Genomic DNA, 8,349 nt, shown 5'->3' with positions numbered 1-8,349 from the left:
CATATCTGCAAAATTATACACTGACATTTAAACTGTTTGGTTTTCACCAGTAAATCTTCATCCACTTTCAGTCATTTTAAAAGGATAGTTCGATTCGATGTAGTGCCTCAGTTCAAGCAGCACATGAATTGAACATCTTTTCATATTTACTACAATATAAACATAAATGAACATCAGAATGTGTCTTGTTTCAAATGCAGAAAGATGTCAGTACACAACATTTCTTCCCGCTCATGTTGTTCCAAACCTGTATGACGGGTGAAAACTAAAGTAATATATTTAGAAGCATGGACTGTTGTTGTCATGAACAATTCATTTAAAGCAAATGTAGAGTATTATGAAGTCTCTTGGAACATCAGTAACACTTTTCTCTATTAATTCTTAGTGTTACTTTGAGTTTATCACCTCCTGTGCTGACTTGGGAGAAAAATGTTGCTCATTAAGTAGCTTCTCAGTATATAGGTGATCTGTCACATGTGAGAGGAGGTCTGCTGTGGGGGCTGTCCCTGAGGACCGGGCTATAAGCACTCATATCAAACAACCTCCCATGCAACATGACAATCATCTCCATATTTGGGGCTGGACGCGTGCTGAGCGCTTACTTAATTTGGATTTCATGCGTTCATGTATAAATCAAACATAAATAGCATCTGTGTAGGGTTGTGTATCTGTGCCAGAAAAAGGAACAAACTCTTCTCATTCGACAATTTGGAGACTTGAAGCGAGGGTTCCTCACGTCTTGTTTGAACTCGACAGCACAGCGTGTATTAAAATAGAACTTTGCTGACAAAGAGTGTTCACAAACAAGGGATCAATATTTCTTCCCCCGCTTTAAAACAGGGGCATTTGTCTTTGTGGTTCAAATTGTTTAACCCTGTCTGCCAATGTATTAACTATGCATTGACATGGGGACCAGTGTGACTCACTCAAAGTCATCCAAAAGAGAACCTTTAGCTCTTTGTTTAGAAAAGGAAAGTGTTTTTGTTTTTTTTGGTTCATGGTGGATTATGGGATGTTGGGGACATTGATCAGAGACTAATTGCCATTTAAACTCACACTGGAAAAAGAATGATGTCTAAGCATACCATAAATTCATATACGATTTAACCTTTTTATTAAATATAAAAAGTATTAATTTGAATATTAAATTGTATTTATGAATCATGCCTGAACAGCAGCACTAAAATAACTTGAGGATTATAAATATATGAGGGCCAAATCTCAGTATTAGCTAATAATTAACTTCAGCTTTTGTCTCAAAACACTCCTAATTATTTCTTATTAATAGTTTGTAAGGTATTTTTAAGTTTAGGTATTGGTAGAGTTAGGTTAGGTTGGGGTTAGGTTACTTGTATGTAATTGTGCAAAATGTATTTGTTGTTATAATAGTAAGTACATGTAATGTTTAAAAAGGACACCTTAAAATAAAGTGTTACCATTGTAATAAACAGCCAACATGCTGTTAATAAGCCACTAGTTAATAGTGAGAATTTGTCCCCAAACTAAAGTGTTACCAATTGCTGAATAATATAAATTTACAATGATTTACAGTTTATTGTTTATAGTATAATATAAATATTATGTATAGTATTATTCAGGTATTCAGATTATTACATGTCATTTGTTATTACAATTATTACAGTTTTAATTAATAAAGAGGTTTAATTGGGAAACTGATTTTTCGTATGTTCATACATCATTCTTTTTCCCACAGTTGCCTGTGTTGATTAGCAAATGTGCTTACGTTATGATGGACACAGCTAAATCATATCTTAAAGGAACGTTTAGCTCTGCAGCAGATGCTTTCAAGTTCACATGTCAGTTTGCATCAAATGATTGACAGCTGTTGCTCCACTCTGCTTCTTTAGTTGAGACAAAGTTAATGTAAAGTTTCTCTAGCAAGATATTTAGAGTCAAGGCTGGGCATCCTTTATAGGTGATCACATAGGGTATGGATATGCCAAGGGGTTCATAAAAAGCATATAGATCACAACAAATGCTAAAAACATTAAATACACAGCAGAGTAAACTAAATTGGTGCCATTGCAATCACGGAATAAAATTGAATCATCAATGGTAAAGCATCTTTGCATGGCAGAATCCTTGTCAAAGGATACGGCTTGACTTGCTTTCTGGGGAAGGAATACAGACTGACATAGAGCTGCAAAGACATGCAGCCTGAAAATATGAGTAATGAATGTGTTGTGTATAGGCCCTTATTTTTATTTATCGCTGATTTTTGGTTTGTTTCACAAAATCTTAATCTCTAGTTGTAAAGGTGTAGTTTGTAAGATACAATCTCTTAACCTCAGTTTATTGTTTATTGTTTATTATTTCCAGCTCAACCAATAGTGAGAGTTTGGGGCGTGGCTACTGTAGCAGTCTGAGCCACAGGGTGTTTGTTTGGGACAATGGCTGACAAATTACATTGGAAAATAAATTCAGATTCAGTTACAGAAGTGCATGCCAAAATGTAAAGACAGACAATGGGGTTAAACAAGTGCAAACATTGGAATTTGATGGAATGTTTGGGTTTCAATCGAGATGCTGATCTTGTGGAGTTTCTTTTTGGAAGGTAAGGTAAACTCAATTTTTTGACACATATTTTAGCTCTTCACTGTAAAACCCCACATAAAATGGTAAGATATTGTATGGATATGAGTAATTTTAAGGGTGTAATGAGTGTAAGGGGGAGCAAGAGTATCTTCTTAGGGTAGCAAATCACATTTTCTCTGTATGCGCTGGGCAATGTAATTTTTTGGTGTTTGTTCTTAAAAAGAGACAAATGAAATATCACACTGCAATGCATCCGTATCATTGTTTTGACAACTTTTACCCCAGTGAGGCCCATTTCCATGATCCCGCCCAGGGCCCAGCAAACCCACAAGCTGACCCTGCTTGCAGCGAGGTGTCTTGGAGGGCTAGTCTTGTTTTCCCATTCACATGAGTGGCTTCTCCAAGTCTGCATTAATTGCATAGAATTCAGAGACTGAGGTAAATGGCTACAGAAACAGAAGGAAAGAGAAACAACAGAGAACAGAGTGGGAGTGGAAGAGAGATGACAGAAGCCACATCATAGCACAAGCAGAAACATGTCCTGCTGTTGGGCTGCTTGGATCTGGCCTCCTTAGGGAATATGGGCTGTCTTTCACAGGTGTGAATGAGGAACCTTATGGTGCATTGCCCCTTCAATGTCTAATTCTCACTCTGTCTAGCTTCTTATTTTAGCTCATTTGTTAAAGTAAAGACTTATCTGCTTACCTTCCTTTTGTTAAATAGCATCTGTTTCTCTGACAGGGTATGGCTGATGGGCATATTTTCCTAATATGGTTTCAAGAGAAAGAAATCACGCTTAACATTTTTTTTTAAGTTGCATGTTCAGGATAATATAATTTATTGTTGTCATGATACATAATCAAAAATGTTTAAAACTGTTAATTTGTATGTTAGTCATTTAATTCAACAACAAAAATGTACTTTGGTACCAAGTCAATACTGAACTTTAAAAATATAACAATATCAGTAGTACAGAGTAAAGGGTCAATTGGGAGCCAACTTTCAAATGCTCATGTGCATATTTGTACAAGAGCACCTGTCAAAGGTTTTTATTCACAATGTGTTTTTTCAGCATTGAGGATTGTAGCCAATCACGGACATGTTTGTTGAGCGTAGGAACATAACTGGCAAATCAGAGCTGTTTAAGTGAATCAGAATCCACAGTTTGTTCAGAATGAGCTCTACAAACTCGCAAATTGACATAAATAAGTATGAACACAAATAAGTCTGCCACTGTTAAATGTAATGTTTTGTTTTTAATTTGATTACTAATATGCATTTCATCTTTTTAACGCAATGTTTACTTAATTGAACAATATGTAAAGATTACATGCTAATGTTTTGATGTATTATTTTATAATACATATTTATAATAATTAATTAATTTAATTCTTAATTATATTTATATATAAAATTGTTTTTGCTATGGTAAAGAAAACCATGACATTTTACTGGTATTGATAGAAATTCATTTTATTATTGATATTTTGGTATCATGACAACACTAAATGTGACCCCAAAGCACGTACGTACACGTATGTAGGAATTTCCATATATATATATATATATATATATATATATATATATATATATATATATATATATGGAAATTCCTACATATTAATAGAGTATAGTGTGCCATATTTTTATGTTTATTAGAGTGTACATTTCACACAAGAAAAATCGCTTATTATATAACTATTTATGCTACATCTGTTCAATTCATGAAACGTGACTGTGTGTGCAATCAACAGTTCAGTGTGACAAGACTGAATCTTACTCTCTCTTAATTCTAGCTCTTTGAGTAATTGGTTGACCTTGACCTTTGCCCTGAACATACTGTTGACAGTTATGCTTGACAAGAAGAGATTATTTTTAGTGCTCTTGAATACTAATGTGCCTTCTCTTCTCATTCTCCTGTAAATGAGAAAATAATGACAGGTTGAGTATATTTCCAGTGTGTGGATTTAGACTTTCATTCATTATCACAATTTCCTAAGCACAATATCAATATTATTCTGCACAGAAGCAGATGTGATGAGATTAGTGGGTGGGTGGCCAAGAAATGAGAGTTTGGATTATTTCACTCATAAGAGAAATTGAGGACAGATGCTCTGCATGGAAAGGAGTGTCTGCTTCCCTGAAAGAATGCAGAGTCACTTCCCAATCCCCTTTTGTGGGGCCTGTGCGTATTTTACCTCTCATCAAAATCCAGACGCCGACAGTAAAGTTGCCGACATATCTCCAAGCCTTCTGAAACTCCATGAGCCCAGTGTCTTTGGATGTCTCCGTTTTTGGCAACCTACCCACAGAGCAGCCTACCTTTATAACTGTCAAAAATAAGCCTTTCTGCAGGAAGATGGCAGTAATGCTCAGCTTATATTTGTTGGGGTGGTATCTGGAAAAATAAAAGATGAACTACACCATTTCATCTTCTACAGCAATAAGTTGCAGACACAGAAGATTTGTTCTTTATGGTAGCTTCTTGCGCGCCAGAGGATTGAATGTTCAGGAAGATGCATGATGGGAAAGTTATACATAGAAAACTGCAAGTAGAAACACTGATCTCTGAGAACTGTATTTTATGGATGTTTCAGAACAGAAAAGGGGGAAGTATTTTTCAGCTCAGAGAGGTTCCTTCAAAATATTTTTGTTTTTGCAAATCTATATTGATAAGCTACATGAATTATAAATCATTTTTGATTCTACAGTATCTATCTATCTATCTATCTATCTATCTATCTATTTTTTAAGAAATTAATACTTATTTTGCTAACGAAGCATTAATTTGATGAAGTCATTTATGCGGGCCAGTTGTGGTCCAGATCTGGGCCAAAACTGCTTGCTGTCTGGGTTAGTACTTCTTAAGATAAACTTAGGATCTACAAAGTGTACTCAACTGTGCTATTTTGGGACACCATGATTATGAACTAAAATGTATTTTTAACATACTATCCATATTATGCACTCAATACTTAGTTGGGGCTCCTTTTGCCTGAATTACTGCAGCAATGCGGCGTGGCATGGTGTCGATCAGTCTGTGGCACTGCTCCGGTGTTGTGAGAGCCCAGGTTGCTCTGATAGTGGCCTTCAGCTCTACTGCATTGTTGGGTCTGGCATATCACATCTTCCTCTTCACAATACCCCATCCCAGACAGCAAGCAGTTTCAGTCCAGAACCGGCCCACATCTGGCCCGCTCGAAATCCATGCGAGCCAAATGTGGGCCAGATCTGGGCCGAAATTGCTTGCTGTCTGGGATAGATTTTCAATGGGGTTAAGGTCAGGTGAGTTTGCTGGCCAATTAAGAACAGGGATACCATTTTCCTTAAACCAGGTACCCGTAGCTTTGGCACTGTGTGCAGGTGCCAAGTCCTGTTGGAAAATTAAATCTGCATCTCCATAAAGTTGGTCAGCAGCAGGAAGCATGAAGTGCTCTAAAACTTCTTGGTATACGGCTGTGTTGACCTTGGACCTCAGAAAACACAGTGGACCAACACCAGCAGATGACATGGCACCCCAAACCATCACTGACAGTGGAAAATTTACACTGGACCTCAAGCAACATGGATTGTGTGCCTCTCCTCTCTTCCTCCAGACATTGGGACCCTGATTTCCAAAGGAAATGCAAAATTTACTTTCATCAGAGAAAACATTACTTTGGACCACTCAGCAGCAGTCAAGTCCTTTTTGTCTTTAGCCCAGGTGAGACGCTTCTGACGCTGCCTGTTGTTCAAGAGTGGCTTGACACAAGGAATGCGACAGCTTAAACCCATGTCTTGCATATGTCTGTGCGTAGTGGTTCTTGAAGTACTGACTCCAGCTGCAGTCCACTCTTGGTGAATCTCCCCCAGATTTTTGAATGGGTTTTGTTTCACAATCCTCTCCAGGGTGCGGTTATCCCTATTGCTTGTACACTTTTTTCTACAACATCTTTTCCTTCCCTTTGACTCTCTATTAAGTTGCTTGGACACAGAGCTCTGTGAACAGCCAGTCTCTTTTGCAATGACCTTTTGTGTCTTGCCCTCCTTGTGCAGGGTGTCAATGGTCGTCTTTTGGACAACTGTCAAGTCAGCAGTCTTCCCCATGATTGTGTAGCCTACAGAACTAGATCGAGACCATTTAAAGGCCTTTGCAGGTGTTTTGAGTTAATTAGCTAATTAGAGTGTGGCACCAGGTGTCTTCAATATTGAACCTTTTCACAATATTCCAATTTTATGAGATACTGAATTTGTGATTTTCCTTAGTTGTCAGTTATAATCATCAAAATTAAAATAAATAAACATTTGAAATATATCAGTACGTGTGTAATGAATAAATATATACAAGTTTCACTTTTTGAATGGAATTAGTGAGATAAATCAACTTTTTGATGATATTATATGACCAGCACCTGTATTAAGTACAAAACTGGTGTGTGAAAATAAAGCTCTTTTAAGTATAATATGGAAGTGTAACTTTTTTTTTTTTTTTTTTTTTACCTGAGGAGAGAGAATGCACAGATAATTTTAAATGGATGTCAATGGGGAAAATGCATGTTGATGCCAGATGGTGTAATTCCAACATTTACCAGTAGGGTAAATCCTAAGCAGGAAATATTTGACCCCTCAGTTCAGCTCCAGTAAAGTGACAGAGTTCAACACCATGGACAGCACCACAGGCTGCATCCTTTTCTTCTTTTCTCTGCTTCTTAGACAAGGAGTTTGTTTCAAACAGCACCACAGAGCTAAGCAGTTAACACCTACCATAAGGCGAAAAACAACTGCAAATGTAAAAAGTGTGACTCATCTGTGGTCTCTAAACATAGGACCACACACTGGTAAACTCAGTCTGTTGTTTCAGGTAAGCTAGGAGCTCCTGCCACTCACTGTTTTGACGTCTGGTTCTTCCCCACAGGCTTTAGTTTTCCCCTGTTCCTCCCTGTTTGATTCTTGCTCGGTATCCGTCAAACCCCTGTGGCTTAGCAACACTGTATTTCCTGGTATCATCAACAAATACACACAAGCATTGCTCTGGCCCTATGCATCAAAGCTACTAATACCACAGCAAGTCATTCACACTTAATGAACATAATGTACTGCTTGATAAAAAGGAGAGAAATCCACACTAAGTGCTTCCTTTTGAAGATAAACATTGCGTTTAGGGATGATCACCAGTCAGTGTCAGTGTGAGTTACGTCTCAGTGCTCTCTCTGCTGTGTAAGTGCCCCTGATTCCCTTGAGGAAGGCAGTGTGCCATAGCCAGCTTTGTGCTCTTTGGCAGTTTTGACAGCCACACTGGCTCATAAAGAGGGGCTATTGGAACACTAAACTGGTTTGCTTCAGGCCAGGGTGGAGGAAAACCGGCCCCTTGGCCTTTTAACAGACACTACTGAATGATTCATAGTAGTGAGGTGGTTGTATCATCTTGAGGTAATGTTTCACAGAGTGACTTGCAGGGGTGTCGCTTTTCTAGTGTCTACCGTCTGACCCTCAAACCGCGGGGTAAAGCTGGGTAAAACATCGATTTTGAAATTAATCGTTGTTCTTTATTTGATCACTATATCCCTTCTTAAAAACTCAATAGCGATATTTTACCCTTTTTTCTATAGCTTTTTAGCAGTGGGCACCAAACCAGGAGTCTCATAGAAGTAGTATTTTATATGAGTTTGCTGTCAGTATTGCTTTTTCAGTGCGTCAAAAACATACAACGCAAGCACTTTAATTAAGTTAATGAATAAATGAATCTTCTGAGCTGATCCTTTTTAGTGAATCAAAAACACAGAGTGCTATCAGAGTAGTCTAAATTCACAAACA

The sequence above is a fragment of the Carassius auratus genome, chromosome 27 (assembly GCF_003368295.1).
Source record: "Carassius auratus strain Wakin chromosome 27, ASM336829v1, whole genome shotgun sequence".
Classification (NCBI taxonomy): domain Eukaryota; kingdom Metazoa; phylum Chordata; class Actinopteri; order Cypriniformes; family Cyprinidae; genus Carassius; species Carassius auratus.
Note: the sequence above shows the minus strand (reverse complement) of the source record.